Genomic DNA, 16,983 nt, shown 5'->3' with positions numbered 1-16,983 from the left:
GATTTAGCTTTTTAAAACACATGTAAACCCCCTAAATAGGTTATTACACCTAGGATTAACACATCTAGAACATATCTAGATAAATCGCTTAAATAATTTTATTTTTATTTGTATTGTATTTTTTTATTTCATTTTTTACAAAAAAGTACAAACAAATTCAATAAAAAGTGGCCATAATATGATTTTAAATAATCATATAACCTGTTATTCACTTAAATATAAATATAAATACCTGTATATATAAAGTTTTCCTTTACTTCAGAGTGGGAAGTAAAGTTTAGTTTATACAAATAGGATTATCCTCAGTTGATGATGCGAATCATAAAAATGGGTTGAATGTGGATTAAGAGTTCCCCTGTCTTTGAAAACTAGTGACACATCCGTTTCTAACTTTAATCGAGGGTCCTTGAACGGACTACAGTTATCTGTTTGGAGATGCTAACGTGAAACTTGTACATAACTTTCTCATATGCTGCCACAAATAGATTCATTATATGTTTCCTTTCTACTATACCTTCATATTTGTTCCAAAATGCTGGTGCTGTATGTGAATGCTTAAAGGTGAGCTTTGATGACATCATGACGTCTGTGTTGAGTGAGGTGAGCTAAGATTGCCGCTATCCAGTTGGAACAAACTATGTTGCAGTAATGGGGTATAGACATAGACATTCTTAATGTTCAACCTTATTATTGAACTTTCGTGGCTATATTTATTTTTTAAATAATACATATATTACATATTTAAATGACAAAAATCACGTCAAACTGGGCACCCCCTGGGACCTGCGCACAACATCCCCACTTACTCCTTCACTTTGACCCCCTGCTTAGCCTATCTCATTATAGCTCATTTAAGGGCTTTTTATTTGCATTTTCTTGCACCCCCCCTCAATGTTGAGAGACGATAATGAACGATGTTTAGGCTAAACACCGATTAAATCCAAGCACTTGCTGAGCTTAGCTGACAGCACTAGCCGCTATGCAACTACATGCATTTTAGCGTTTTTTTTCTTAACAAATGTACATTAAATTTGTTAACTGGTGTTACAGTCAAGTATTTTAAAATGTTATTTAAAAATGTCAGTTTAAAGACACGGACAGTACGGAACTGATTAATCTAATTCCCACTGTTTCCTGTGGGATAAGGTTCCACTGTATAATATATTGTCATACAGTCGTCCATTGCTTCAAACATTGAAGCTTCACCATATCACAGATTTTTGGGGATATTTTTTTATTTTCCTAAAGCATATTCTACAATTTTTTTTGTCCTACCTTAAGCATGTTCAAGCATACATGGCTGAATAAACTGAAAATATCAGTACTACTATAGTATTGGACACTGGGAGACCAAACCTATCAGAGCCTGCTGTTCAGTATCATGGCCACTGATTGGCTCGGTTTTAGGCAGCATTACTATATGGATTAAAAGAGTGCAAAGGTGACTCAATGGTGTTATTTCATATTCATAGTGTCTTTATAATGTAGAAAAAACATATTTAAAAGGTAGCAAATATTTTTTATGCTCTAGCAATGAAAATATTTTAAATATAATTAATGATTCCTACTTCATGGAAATTGGTTAATCACAGTAATGCTCGGAACCAATTAACAGCAATAAACAAGGGATTGCTGTAATCTAAATTGCATTGTTTCTTATGGGAAATTGGGACTGTTAAGGTTCCACTGTCTAACATATTGTCACAATAATTCACATATTTAGTTTCATTGTCCCATATTTAAAAGCAAAAGTGCATGTCCATTATTAAACTTAAAATGGACAAATTGTATCCCATTATACCGTGAGAATCAAACATGTAAAATGTTTTCCTCAGCTTAGCGGCAGGTTGCTAGCTAGTTGACTAAAGTTACCCATCTGCTTCTGGTGTTTGGACTCCTAAAAACATCGAAACACGTCAATAGATTCTATTTTATTTATTCCCTTTGCATTGAATCTCATTCTGAAAAGAGATATGTTTTGTCTCGTATTACCACCAGAATCAAAAATAGTCTGCAAAATCTTAATGCCGCAGCTTTGCTGAAGTTAGCTAGGTAGTTAGCATTATCAGCCAAGCCTTAGTCTTTAGCAAATATGATTTTCATTTTATCCCAGGTAAATGTAGTCTTATAAAAAAGAAGCAATGGGGTTAATTTAGAACCTGTTTTTGTCCAACGGGGAAGCCACAAGTGGCTGCTTCATCGAGGTATGTGCTAATTTAGCAGTAGTAGCCTAAAATGCTAGCTAACTTTTTTAAAGTGTCATTTACAGTTCTCTTATGTTGTCATTTTAATGATTATGTTGTGTCCCCTATACACTCAGGCCCCGCGGGATAACTTTGTTAAGTATAAAAATGTACGTAACATTTTTGAATGAAAGAAACTGGATGTCACTATAGAAATTCTTTGTATCTTTGCAGATGATGCTACATATGTACAAAATAAACCACATGATGTTAGTACTTCAATCGAGGAAAATGATCAAACTACATAAATAGCATACTGTAATTTGATTTTGATATCATAGATTGAAAATGAACACCAATGAGTTGACTAATGAATATTATTACATCATTTACTCAAAAATATAAATAACGACAAATAAAGATAGAATACTATTAACCGCAACATGTAAGTGTAAAAAAATGTGCTTGTTCTATTTTTAAACAAAGAAAACAATCTGGGGTTGTCTTTATTTTTAAGTTATCGTGCCGTGATTTTACCTAGTTCGGCCCACTTGGGAGTAGATTTTTCTCCGTGTGGCCCCCGATCTAAATTGAGTTTGACACCCCTGGTTTAAACGGTTCAACATAGATATATTATTTATTTAAATTCAGGTTTGAGCCAAATAGATATTGTTTGACAAAAATAAAAAAGGCAAAAACAAAAAATAGTTGCCAACAAGGTGTGCCTTAATTATGTTGGCAACCACACCCCATTATTTTAATCGAAACTGTGCTTTATTCAATGTGTCACGATGCGCTTGTAGGGGCTCGATGCTTTTCACTGCAAAGTGGGTGGGAACCTGTTGCATAGCAATTAGGCCTTTGTGTGCTCCAGTTCACAGCGCCTCTCTCACCTCTAATTTGAGGTAATTAAAGCATTGTTACTCAGCGCATTTCAAGCACACACCAGGAAATTTCAAAAAGCAACATCAGTCGTGCATGCTCGGAGGTGTGTTTTGTGCGTGGGAAGTTGTTAGTTGGTATGCAGTTCACTTTTTCACCCTACGGCTGCTTTTTGCATGAATAATAAAGGACGAACTATGTGCGCCTTGCAGCGAAGACTGAGGACATGCTTTCTGCAGTTGAGAATCAATTGGGAACACCTACCTTTGCAGTCCCGCATGCTGCATAGCTGCAGCAGCCGCCAAGCATCATTGCACCTTGTCTGAGAAGAAAGAGTGAGATCATCATTCCAACAAATGCTTTTTTTTATTTTTCTACTGCTGCAGCAGAGAAAATGCAAAGGCCATCAATTATTGATGCAGTGTAATTAGCCTCACAGCTATGCTGGACAAGAGCACATGGGACTGATGTAGTCAGAGGTCAGTGCTGAACGGCGGTGATCCAATGCGGAAGTGGACGTCATTTTATTTCTGGTTACGTTAATCATGTGGTGAGTTTCATTTACCTCTGAAGTTTGGAAGTCAGAGCTGAGAATGACATCACAGCCGAGTTGTGAGTGTTCCAGTGAGGAGGTCGGAAATCAAGATGGCCACATCCACAAAAGCTATTTTTGCGCTTGCCTTGTCTTTATATAAACAACTTATGGAAAATATGCACCCTTTCTGCAGCCTTCAAACACAGTGGAAGAAACAGCTATATTGCTAGCAATGTAGAACGTATAAACACATTAAATACATTTATAATACGCAACAGTAACTTTACGATATATCCTATATGGCTGATTTAGTGCGACAAAAACAAATCAAAAGGGCTAAAACTGATATTATAGAAGCTAATATCATTGTTTATATCTAGAGCAGCCATTTTTGAAACCAACTTGGGGTTGGTGAGGATGCTACGACTTTCCGGGTCAGAAATTTGACCTCAATGGGCGTTCTGGTTGAAACTCAGACTTGTAACTCACGACTTCCCAGTACAGATAGAACGCACCAATAAATCAGGGATATTCAACTAAATAGTTTTGATAGAAAAGCTCAGTGGCCTTGTGGTTAGAGTGTCCGCCCTGAGATCGGTAGGTCGTGAGTTCAAACCCTGGCCGAGTCATACCAAAGACTATAAAAATGGGACCCATTACCTCCCTGCTTGACACTCAGCATCAAGGGTTGGAATTGGGGGTTAAATCACCAAAATAATTCCCGGGCGCGGCCACAGCTGCTGCTCACTGCTGCTGCTCACTGCTCCCCTCACCTCCCAGGGGGTGATCAAGGGTGATGGGTCAAATGCAGAGGATAATTTCACCACACCTAGTGTGTGTGTGACAATCTTTGGTACTTTAACTTTAAGGACTGGGGGGACTTCTCCTTTCACCATTAGCTTCATTTTGTGCACTCCGGAGAATCAGCATCCTCTGCAGTAGGCATTTGATATTGGTGTATTTTCTTTATTTTGTCAGAGTTAAAAGACCGCTCTGCAGTTTTTGCAGACCTGCTGCAAAAAAGATAGTCAAAGCACTGTAGCGTTTTTAAGAATTTGCTGCAAAAGTGTAAATCTTTTACAATTTTTATGAACTGATAATGAGGGCCACAAGTTCCATCCACCCATCCATTTTCTACCGCTTGTCCCTTTTGGGGGTGCGGGGGGTGCTGGAGCATATCTTAGCTGCATTCGAGTGAAAGGCAGGGTACACCCTGGACAAGTCACCACCTCATCACATGGCCAACACAGATAGACAGACAACATTCACACTCACATTCACACACTCGGGCCAATTTAGTGTTGCCAATCAACCTATCCCCACGTGCATGTCTTTGGAGGTGGGAGGAAGCCGGAGTACCTGGAGGGAACCCACGCAGTCACGGGGAGAACATGCAAAGGGCCACAAGTTAAATAGCCCAAATGTTGAAAAAGAGAGGACCTAAAATGGAACTTTGAGGAATCCCAAAAGTATGACTAAAGAAGTTGAACAAATGACTACTGACTGCATTTGAAGTAAACAAGCTACAGAAACACTTAAGTTACATAAATCCTATTGTGAAAAAATGTGGAACTGCCAAAAAGGAGATGAATTAAAGGGGTTCCCTGGGCAATGCCCCTGTATAGTATATCACAAGTTTAGACCAAAGTGTACAGACTTTGCATAGCAAGAATTACAAACCCCGTTTCCATATGAGTTGGGAAATTGTGTTAGATGTAAATATAAACGGAATACAATGATTTGCAAATCCTTTTCAACCCATATTCAATTGAATGCACTACAAAGACAAGATATTTGATGTTCAAACTCATACACTTTTTTTTTGCAAATAATAATTAACTTAGAATTTCATGGCTGCAACACGTGCCAAAGTAGTTGGGAAAGGGCATGTTCACCACTGTGTTACATGGCCTTTCCTTTTAACAACACTCAGTAAACGTTTGGGAACTGAGGAGACACATTTTTTAAGCTTCTCAGGTGGAATTCTTTCCCATTCTTGCTTCATGTACAGCTTAAGTTGTTCAGCAGTCCGGGGGTCTCCGTTGTGGTATTTTAGGCGTCGTAATGCGCGACACATTTTCAATGGGAGACAGGTCTGGACTACAGGCAGGCCAATCTAGTACCCGCACTCTTTTACTATGAAGCCACGTTGATGTAACTCGTGGCTTGGCATTGTCTTGCTGAAATAAGCAGGAGCGTCCATGGTAACGTTGCTTGGATGGCAACATATGTTGCTCCAAAACCTGTATGTACCTTTCAGCATTAATGGCACCTTCACAGATGTGTAAGTTACCCATGTCTTGGGCACTAATACACCCCCATACCATCACAGATGCTGGCTTTTCAACTTTGCGCCTATAACAATCCAGATGGCTCTTTTCCTCTTTGGTCCGGAGGACACGACATCCACAGTTTCCAAAAACAATTTGAAATGTGGACTTGTCAGACCACAGAATACTTTTCCACTTTGTATCAGTCCATCTTAGATGAGCTCAGGCCCAGCGAAGCCTACGGCGTTTCTGGGTGTTGTTGATAAACGGTTTTTGCCTTGCATAAGAGAGTTTTAACTCACACTTACAGATGTAGCGACCAACTGTAGTTACTGACAGTGGGTTTCTGAAGTGTTCCTGAGCCCATGTGGTGATATCCTTTACACACTGATGTCGCTTGTTGTTGCAGTACAGCCTGAGGGATCGAAGGTCACGGGCTTAGCTGCTTACGTGCAGTGATTTCTCCAGATTCTCTGAACCCTTTGATGATATTACGGACCGCAGATGGTGAAATCCCTAAATTCCTTGCAATAGCTGGTTGAGAAAGGTTTCTCTTAAACTGTTCAACAATTTTCTCACGCATTTGTTGACAAAGTGGTGACCCTCACCCCATCCTTGTTTGTGAATGACTGAGCATTTCATGGAATCTACTTTTATACCCAATCATGGCACCCACCTGTTCCCAATTTGCCTGTTCACCTGTGGGATGTTCCAAATAAGTGTTTGATGAGCATTCCTCAATTTTATCAGTATTTATTGCCACCTTTCCCAACTTCTTTGTCACGTGTTGCTGGCATCAAATTCTAAAGTTAATGATTATTTGTAAAAAAAAAAAAAGTTTTTCAGTTTGAACATCAAATATGTTGTCTTTGTAGCATATTAAACTGACTATGGGTTGAAAATGATTTGCAAATCATTGTATTCCGTTTATATTTACATCTAACACAATTTCCCAACTCATATGGAAACGGGGTTTGTATAATGATAGAGGAATGAACTGTAAGCTGCAACGTGACATTTGTTTAGTGTTTATGTGACGAGACTCACCTCCCAAGCACAACTAGTATTCTTCCTTTCTAATAATACTTATTTTTATGGTTAGCTGGTTTATGGTCAAAGAATATTAACATGTAAAATGCAATTTTTTAAAAAGAGTAGTTAGCTTATTCTTACGCTTGTGTGAGCATTAAGAATGTTATGTGATGTTACTCAAAAAAGAGGAGAAAATATTGTATGTAGGTGCCATTTTGACCATGGAACAGATTATTTCTATTGTTTCCTGTCACAAAAAAGGTTTTTAGTTGTCTAATTCAGACTGATCTCTACTAAACATCCAACAAACAGTGTGTGTGTGTGTGAGCGTGTGTGTGGGAGTGTGTGGATGTAACAACAGAAAGCTGAAATGTCCCACAACGGATGGCAAAAGCGGTTGTGATTCAATCTTGTTGTAGCGGAGTTTGGCGATGGTGTGGAGGAGTAAAGCTACATGTTGCACAAGAAGTTGGCCTTTCCAAGTGGAGATATTCTATCTCATTTGTGTTTCCATACTTTCATCGACATACTGTTGCTTGTTTTGCTGGTGGACAATTTATTATCAGTAAGCATTTTTTGCGTATGAATAGTGGTCATTGACTAAGAGCTACGCTGTATTCATCATGTGTCACTTCCTGCTCCAATGTAAGCCTCGCCCTTCTAACTGTGAGGTCGACTGAAATGGAAAAATCATTTCATAATTTGCTCACTCCCTGAGATTTTACTTCAGAAGCACATGAGAGTATACCGAATGTTAGAATCTAGACCTAGAGATGGGCATAATCGTGCTGTGTCGTGGTACAATGTGGGCTTTTATGAGTCATCAGTGGGCAGTAGGACTGCAACTGCTGTGCAACAAGGCTGGAGGGAAAGTTGCTACTTGTAAATGAAAGGACTAACAGGACAGTAGCAGTGCTGGCTTTAGGCTTTTTGTGGCCCTAAACAAGATTTTTTTGTGGCCCCATTTCAGTCTTTAACATTGCCAGGGTTTGATTTTATAAGTTGCTCAAACAACCGCATAGTGTGTATGCCAGGAGCCGGCCATTGGGGGGTAGAATAGTACAATGATCCTCCAGAGTTGAACACAACGTCTGACCAACAATATGGATTAATAAAACGACATAAAAGTAAAATAAAGTAAAACCATTCATTCTTTGCGGAAACATTACGGAACAAAAAAACATCTGCAACATTTAAATCAATATTAGTCAAATTAAATATTAGTCAAAACTAAACAAAACCAATACTCATTCTTTGCAGATATGTGACAGAAAAAATAAAAACATCTGCGACATTTATTCAATATTATTAAAACTAAATAAAAGTAAAATACGATTTACTTGTTGCAGACACACAACAGCTACGTAATGGGACACATGACAAGCATTTCCAACATTTGTGTCAATATTTACAAAACTAAATAAAACTCAAATACAGGAAAACAGTATTCCTTCTCTGCAGATACTTTAAAGAACAAAGGAAAAACATCTGCAATATTTGAGTCAATATTAATAACATTAAATAAAACTAAAATACACTGAAACTATTCATTCTTTGCAGACATGAAACAGTGACCTAATAGGACACAAGTTGAGCATTTCCAACATTTTTGTCAACATTTATAAAACTAAATAAAACTGAAATACAGAAAAATTCTTATTATTTGCAGATATCTTAATGAACAAAAAAAACATCTGCAATATTTGAGTCAACATTGATAAAATTAAATACATCTAAAATACAGTGAAACTCTTCATTCTTTGCAGACATGTGACAGTTACGCAATGGGACACATGACGAGCATTTCCAGCATTTTTGCCAATATTTATAAAACTAAATAAAAATCAAATACAATAAAAAAGACTAATTCTTTGCGGATATGTTAGAGAACAAAAATAAATAATCTGCAACATCTGAGTCAATATTAATAGAACTAAAATACACTGAAACCATTCATTCTTTGCAAATATGCGGCAGTTACTGTACATACTGGGACACATGACGAGCATTTTCAAGATGTTTGTGAATACAAATTAAACTAAATAAAACTCCCATACAGCAAAACCACCTATTCTTTGCAAATATGTTATAGAACAAAGAAAAATCATCTGCCACATTTTAGTCAACATTATTAAAATAAAATATAACTAAAATACAGTAAAATAATAAATTTTTTGCAGTTACGTTATAAAACAAAAAAACAAATGATCATTTTAGTTAATATTAACAAAACTAAATCAAAGTAAAATACAGCAAAACTATTCATTCTTCGCAGACACGCAGCAGTTACATAATGGGACACATCTTGCGTTCGGGTCGCATTGTAGCGGTGGTTGTGATCCCAAAATGCAGAAGGAATGCAGGAAGCAACATACAAGTAAGAAAAGTCTTTGAATTCTTAGACACGAGGCAAAAATACAATGAAACAGGTTGTGATCAAGATCAAATCAAGATTTGTCATTTTTTCAAGCTAACACACAAAGAAAGACTAGTTTGTTTCCTTATTTGACCATTTTAGTCACTCATCATTTTAAAACAATTCTTAAAGGGGAACTGCACTATTTTGGAATTTTGCCTATCGTTCACAATACCTTTGAGAGACAAGAAGACAAAAGGTTGCTGTTTTTTCCCCGCTTTCTAACATATACAAAATTGGCTCGTTCCAGGTGGCTAGCAAAAACCGTCAACAATACTTCATTTACATTCCGTAACCTGTATAATAACAAAGCTGTAGCAACATTGTTATTGTAAAAGCCAACAGTGAAGAACTCTTTTTCTAGCGTAGTAACACATCGCCATGCTACAATATTAGCCGTAAAAACTAGCTTCTATGTCAGTATAAAACGTTTGAGTTTGAAATGCACAACACTGTGATACGACACCAATTTGTTCTGACTGAAAAGCATGAAGAATATAATTACAGTATCTGTAAAGTATTAGCCCACATTTCATGTTTTATTTGTAAATAGCTGAACTAGCCAGAGAGTGTGTGCAGTGTAGTTGTAATAACACGCATGAGGTGCTGCGTGTATCATGGTCAAATATTATAGTGGCTCACTTGATGGACAGTTGCTCGTCTGCCTGGGCATTTTTCCAGTTGATTTTGGGTAAGCAATCCATTTATGTCGAAATAGCTTGGCTCCAAGTTCCATATTTATAGCGTCGTCGCTTTCACCTCACTCTCCTGGTTTCCGTCTGCTCCAACGTTTCACCTTTTCAGTAATCCAAAGCGGTTCATTAGGTCTTTAAAATTATTATGCAATTTGTTATTCTTATAGCAAGACATGGGATTTTACTTGCGTACCTGACGGTTTTGGCTACAACTGTTGTGACAGCATTAATGTTGAGGCTGCTAAAGCATTAGTTCAGGGGTCACCAACCTTTTTGAAACCAAGGGCTACTTCTTGGGTACTGATTAATGCGAACGGCTACCAGTTAGATACACACTTAAATAAATTGCCAGAAGTAGCCAATTTGCTCAATTTACCTTTAACTCTGTTATTATTAATAATTAATGATATTTATCTTTGTGGAAACACTGATCATCTTAATGATTTCTCACAATAAATATATATAGAAGCAGATAAATATCAATATGCAACACTTTATTTTTACATTTTCTCTAAGTGCACATTTTTCAAATTGAACATTTTCAAATGATCACTTCTAAGACAGTCTTGTGAAATCACAATATCCCATTTTAACTAGCTAGCCACTAACATTTTTTAACAAATCATGAATTACTTTGCACCATGTTTGTACAAATAATAACTCATGTAAAATACAAAAGTAAACTCTCAAATTTTTAAATCATGTCACACTTTGAACTGGACACCAAATCTGTTATCTGTTTCTTTGTCAGTTAGTGGGAAGCCTGGCATTGCATGCTGTTAACTAGTGTGTTGTACTCTGGTGTGTAACTTGACACTGCAACTCTGAGTGAGTCTTGCAGATGTGCATCAGTGAGGCGTGTTCTGTGTTTGTTCTTGATGAAGTTCATGTCAGAAAAGGCTGATTCACAAAGATAAGATTTTTCCTCATTGTTTGCGGAACCTTCTTAATCTTTTGGACATATTTTCACAGCAATCTGGCCTTAAGCTTAATTATGATAAATGTAAAATGTTAAGGATCGGAAATCTAAAGGGAACGTCCTTTCTAATGGAATGCAAAGTGCCTGTTTTGTGGACAGATGGACCAGTTAACATACTTGGTGTTGTTGTCCCAGAAAATCTGGAAGATCTAGGCTCAGTAAATTATGATAATCGACTATGAAAGCTGGACAAAATTATGGAATTATGGAAAGGGAAATCCCTAACCTTGTATGGTAAAATGTCTATTGCCAACTCGTTAATTATTCCTCAATTTATTTATTTGTTTTTGTCATTACCAGCTCCATCACAAAACTTTTTTAAGATTTATGAGCGGAGGGTCTTCGATTTTGTATGGAACGGCAAACCAGAAAAGATTAAAAGAAAGGTTTTGTACAAAGAGTATTAATATGGGGGCCTGAAACTTCTCAACCTTGAAGCTATGTGTCTGTCTTTAAAAGCATCAATTGTTCCAAAGATGTATTTAAACATTGAGTGGTACACAAATGTCCTGTTGGACAAAAAACATGTACTGTATCAAAAGAAATTGTATCCTTTTTTACAAGTGATCCCCTCCCAGAGAGTCTGCTGGGAAACATGGCGGGGTTCATAAAGGAAACAATCCACTCATAGTGCTGTTTTCAATTTTATGTGCCAGAAAAAAGAGACGATATTTTGCAGCAGTTAATATGGATGAACTCTAATATTGTAATAAATGGAAAGCCTTTCTTTTGGAAAAATATGTTTGAAAGAGGAATCATTTTTGTCAATGATATTATCAATGAGAATGGTAAAATTATGAAGTATGATGAATTTAGAGCTATGTATGGTGATGCTTGCTCAAGCTTTTCATTTTATCAACTAACTGGAGTAATTGGGAAAAGATGGAAACAAATAATTAATTATGGAACTACTAAATTATTAGTTTGTAAACCTCTAATAAGAAATTCTAGTTGGCAAAAAGGAACTAAAATAAATAGAAAAATATATAGTTTTTATTTAATAAAGAAATCTTTGAAGGCTGCCTCATACAACACAAATGGAAAATGGGAGGACTTTTTTGACTGCCCGTTGCCATGGGATGCCATATTCAAACTAATCTATAAAACCACTATCGATGTGCAAAATCGTTATTTTCAAATTAAAATTATTTATAACTTCTTACCCACAGGGAAAATGTTAAAATTATGGAATATGACAGAGTCAGATGATTGCCGATTTTGTTGTCAGGAGCCTGAATCCACCCTGCATTTGTTTTGGTATTGTCATATTGTGTCTTTGTTTTGGGTGGAAGTTGAAAAAATGTGTTTAAGGATTGGTTTGTTTATGAAGCTTAATGTGGTTTCTGTTATTTTAGGAGAAGTTCATTGACAATCATGATTTAGTCAATTTAATTATAGTACTCTGTAAAATGTTTATTTTTAAGGCCAAAAACAGATATTCACTTAGTATTACTTTCTTTAAAACATTTATTCAGTATTTTCTAACTTTAGAAAGTTACATGGTTGAAAACGATAATGATGCCAAAAAACATAAAAAAAAGATGAGAATTCCTCAAAGGCTTATTTTGAAAGTATAATTATGTTTATAGATTATATGATATCTGTTGTTGTGTTCCCTAATTTGAGTGACCTGGACATAATCTGGACTGTACATAAATGCTTATTTTGAAAATGTAATTTTGTTTATAAATTATATGCAATCTGTTGTGTTCCCTAATTTTTTTCTGTGTACATGAATGAAGGTGTGTGTTGCTGAGTCCGACTTGGACATTATCTGGACTGGGCCTGTTTTAAAAAACCCTTTAAACAAATCTAATTTCATTGACAACCTGGTCTGTTGCAGATAAGGCCCTTTTTTAAAAAATAAAATAAAATAAGATAAATAAATAAAAAACATTTTCTTGGATAAAAAAGAAAGTAAAACAATATAAAAATAATTACATAAAAAATAGTAATTAATGAAAATGTTAGTGGACCAGCAGCCTATACAATCATGTGTGCTTCAGGGACTGTGTCCCTTGCAGATGTGTTGTCTATGTTGTGGGAACCAGAATATTGGTAGCAGAAAGAAATAACCCCTTTTGTGTGAGTGGGTGTGGATGAGTGTGCATGGGGGAGGTTGTTTGGGTTGATGCACTGATTGAAAGTGTATCTTGCGTTTTTTCTATGTAGATTTAATTAAAAATAAAAAACTTTAAAAAATTATTTTTTTTTAATTTTATTTTTTTTGTATTATTTTTTTTTTTTAGAACAGGCCCGCGGGCGACTCATCTGGTCCTTACGGGCGACCTGGTGCCCGCGGGCACCGCGTTGGTGACCCCTGCATTAGTTATTAGTAGCTTGTTGACAATGAGTCAGAACTTCATATTTAATAAGGTAATGATCGGGCATTACTTTAGTGTACGGGAGTACCATAACTTTGGAGGTGGTGACACCCCGGACAAGGACTAGGTCTATCGTATTACCGTTGCGATGCGTGGGTTCATTTATTATACGTGTAGGACCACAGCTATCAATTATAATCTGCAGCACCGCGCACTGAGGGTCTGACGGGGTATTCATATGGATTATAATTATATTATCTGTGTGGGTCACTAGATCATCTGTACGCTGCTATGGAAACAGGAATCAATGCAATACATTCATACATTATAGGACAAATAAAACACATCTGCAACATTTTCATCAATATTAATAAAACTACATAAAACTAAAATACAATAAAATTATAGATTCCTTGCAGACATTAAGTAAATTAATTAATTAAAGTACCAATGATTGTCACACACACACTAGATGTGGTGAAATTTGTCCTCTGCATTTGTCCCATCTCCTTGGGGAGCAGTGGGCAGCAGCGGCGCCGCGCCCGGGAATCATTTTGGTGATTTAACCCCCAACTCCAACCCTTTGTTGCTGAGTGCCAAGCAGGGAGGTTATGGGTCCCATTTTTATAGTCTTTGGTATGACTCGGCTGGGATTTGAACTCCAACCTACCGATCTCAGGGCGCACACTCTAACCACTAGGCCACTGCGACAGTTTCGTAATGGGACACATGACAAACATTTCGGAAACGGATAAATTCAAACAGAGCAAAAATGCTAATTCTTACAGAAAAAAAAAAAATATTCGTAACATTTAAGTAAATATTAGCAAAAGTAAAATACAGTGTAACTATTTTTTCTATACAGACACACGGCAGTTACGTAATGGACCAACACTTTTGCCAATGTTTATAAAATTAAATAAAATTCAAATACAGCGCAAACACTACTTATTTGCAGATACGCAATGGAATACAGGAGAAACATATGCAACATTCCACTTTGCGCTTCACTTATTGCGGTCTTAGTGCATCGTGGATTTTAAAGTACCATTGAGTACATTCAAATTTGAATGCTCGTTTAAGTTTTCATGTTAAAATTATTTCCATCCCATTTTCTACTGCTTATTCCCTTCGGGGTCTGAATTTTAAAATACATGAAGGGGTTTATGAACATAGGATATGTTTATAAGTGTGTGTGAAAGCTGCGTGGAGTGTGAGGAAGGTACATAAATTAATTTAATTAGTTAATTTAAATGCATATATCAATCATTAAAAATAAATAAATAAATAGCGCCCCTACATTGGGTGGTCTGCAATAATCGGAGAAACACTGTAAACCTAAATAAAACTTTAAAAAACTACTCATTATTTGAAGACGCGTAACCGTAATGTAAAGAGCCTAATAAAGCTGTATAGGAATAGTGGTGTACAGTAAGTAATAGGACTTCGGTGGGCACAGTGTTTGTGTAGTAAATGTACACTTTGTTGGTGAACACAAATTCTACAACAGTGCTCAAGTGGTCCACCATTGTTGTTTTGGTTGTGGACCACATGCCTGATATCTTCTGATATCGTCCGATCTCAGTTAAAATAGCGTCATGTAAACAGCCCCTACAATCTGTCAGCGCTCCATACTGTATGATCTGATGATACTGTATGTTCCAAGTAGATCTGAGCTCTCCCAGTCCTGGCCTGAGGGGCTTTTGGCTCCATAGACAGAGTGACGATGTCAGCGGGCTGCAGACTCAATTATTCACCAGCACGCCTCATTTTGGATCAATTTTATTGATTGGCAGCTTTGGATTATTTTCCAATGCTTGTAGTCCTCTGATGCATGAGCATTTTATGGTTTTTTTTGCCTTTCCAAAGACACTTGAATTATATATAATGTGATAACAAGCACACGCAAAGAGCAAAAGGAGGGTTTGAACAATCCAGGCGGTTATTATTAAGAGGCTTTGCAGGCAAACATCACCCGAAGGTCACAGCACGTGCCGCAATCATTCCGCAGGACTACACAGGATGGTTACGTAATTCAAAAGGCGAGGGCAAATGCAACAACTCGGCTCGTTCTCTCACTGTCACACACCCACTTGCAGAAAGCAAAAATCTCCAAAGTGTATGCAGTTCTTCGCCCACGTCGCTCTGCACATTATTGCTGTAAAACAGAGCAAGCCACAGTACATCCTGTGTCTTGTTATTCATATTTTTGTTCTCCCTAACCGGCTGTAGCGCTCCCTGTCTTTTGTGGTTTGGCCCTGCACGCCTGTGGGGCACAGATTTGCACAGAAGATAAAGTTAGTAACAACTAGATGGCTTGTGTGGGGGTGGGAAATTGGTTGGAGAGTGTCAGAGTAAATGAGACACATTAGGGGAAAAAGGACAGTTTTCAGAACAGAACTCAAGCCACGATGCTTTGGTGGCTTTATCTGAATGTGAGATGCTTTCAGAAGATATGTGGCGGCGTTATCACTAGGCAAACATCATAAGGCGGTTGCTTTTATGAGAGAATTGCACAACTTCTGGAGGAGTTTTTATGACAGTACTAGTAAGTAAGCTAATGGTTAGCTACAGTATGGAACAAATTGAAGTACAGGAGCTTGTCATGTTTATGTCTACCATTACTTTCGCTGAAGGGATTCTGTTTTAATTAGCAGGGGTTTGTTGGTCTATGTGTGTAACGTCCTGTTTTAAAAAAAATATGTAAACCAGTTTTATCATAGGTGAAAATGTAAAAAAATATATATTTAAAAAAAATTATATAATAACCAAATACATCTAAAATATATAATACATTGTCTAACAATCATACAATAAATTAAAAATATTTTTTCAATTATGTCTTAAAGAGAGAGAGTGTTTCTTTTTCTGGATTTTTGCCTATCGTTCACAATCATTATGAAAGACTTTAAAGAATTGGTCGTTAAGGAATTATTCTTTGTTTATTTAGGTAATTGAGGCAAAATTAGATGCACATAATCAGTTTTATAATGGGTAAATATGTAAAAAAAAAAATATTTAAAAAATGTAATAACTAAGTATGTCTAAAAATTTAGATGAACAAAATATATTTAAAAAAATATTATGTTGTAATAATTTGATCATAAACTATATTTTAATCAACTAAATGTGTATTTTTTAAATAAATATAATGTTAATCCTCTCCTGAGCTGCCACCTTACCGTGGTAGAGGAGTTTGAGTGTCCCAATGAACCTAGGAGCTATATTGTCTGTGGGCTTCTATGTCCCCTGGTGGGGTCTCGCAAGACAAACAGGTCCTAGGTGAGGGACCAGACAAAGAGCAGCTCGAACGACCTGTATGGAAACACAAAACAAAGAACCCAGATTTCCCTCGCCCATGCAGACACGGGTCACCAGGGCCCCCCTCTGAAGCCAGGCCTGGAGGTGGGGCTAGAAGGGGGAGCGCCTGGTGGCCGGGCCTATCCCCGTGGGGACCGGCCAGGCACAGCCCAAACAGGCAACGTGGGTCCCCCCTCCAATGGGCTTACCACTCATAGGAGGAGGCATAGAGACCGGGTGCAATGTGGGCTGGGTGGCAGCCAAAGACAAGGCCCCTTGGCGGTCCAATCTTTGATTGTGGTTGTGTCATCAGATTTGCGGTCGCATGTTTTGGAGAGAGAGATTTGGAGCAATCTGGACAACCATC

This window comes from Entelurus aequoreus, linkage group LG03 (assembly GCF_033978785.1).
Source record: "Entelurus aequoreus isolate RoL-2023_Sb linkage group LG03, RoL_Eaeq_v1.1, whole genome shotgun sequence".
NCBI lineage: Eukaryota > Metazoa > Chordata > Actinopteri > Syngnathiformes > Syngnathidae > Entelurus > Entelurus aequoreus.
Note: the sequence above shows the minus strand (reverse complement) of the source record.